Here is a 1,036-nt window from a genome sequence, read left to right as displayed (position 1 = left end):
GAAGTGCAACATTTCCATAGACAGAGTTCTAGCTACAAGGCAGATGAGTCCAATGTGTGTATATACTGAGAGTTAGCTCCATGGCAGAGCAGTGCAATATTTCCATATACAGAGTTAGCTACATGACAGATGTGTAAAACATATCCATTTACTGAGAGCTAGCTACCTGACAGAGTAGTACAACATGTCCAAATACATGGTACTAACTACATACCAGGTGAGTCTGACATGTCCATATATTGAGAGCTAGCTACATGGCACATAAGTCCAATATGTTCATATACTGAGAGCTACCTACCTGGCAGATGAGTGTAATATATCCATGTACAGAGAGCTAACTACATTGTTGAGTAGTCCAACATGTCCATATACAGCGTACTAGCTACATGGCAGGGTAGTGCAACATTTACATATACAGAGTTCTAGCTACATGACAGAAATGTCCTAGGTATTCATATACTGAGAGCTAGCTACAATCCAGAGATTCCTACATGTCCACATACAGGGTCATAGTTACGTTACAGATGAGTTCTACATGTCCATATACTGAGAGTTGGCTACATGGCAAAGTATTACAACATATCCACATTCAGGGTACTAGCTACATGGCAGATGTGTCCAACATGTCCATATACTGAGAGCTAGCCACATGGCAGAGTAGTTCAACATGCCCATATACAGGGTACTAGCTACATGGCAGATTAGTCCAATATGTCCATGTACTGAGGGCTAGCTACATGGCAGACAAGTCCAATATGTTCATAGAGAGAGCTACCTACTTGGCAGATCAGTCCAACATATCCATGTACAGAGAGCTACCTACACAGCAAACAAGTACAAAATGTCCATATACAGAGAGCTAACTACATGGCATAATAGTGCAACATTTCCATATACAGAGTTCTAGGTACATGGCAGATGTGTCCAACGTGTCCATACACTGAGAGCAAGCTACATGACAGAGCAGTCCAACATGTCCATATTCAGGGTCCAATCTACATGACAGATGGTGTCCAACGTGTCCATATACTGAGAG

Source organism: Chrysochloris asiatica, unplaced genomic scaffold (genome assembly GCF_000296735.1).
Source record: "Chrysochloris asiatica unplaced genomic scaffold, ChrAsi1.0 scaffold00469, whole genome shotgun sequence".
NCBI classification, from domain to species: domain Eukaryota; kingdom Metazoa; phylum Chordata; class Mammalia; order Afrosoricida; family Chrysochloridae; genus Chrysochloris; species Chrysochloris asiatica.
Note: the sequence above shows the minus strand (reverse complement) of the source record.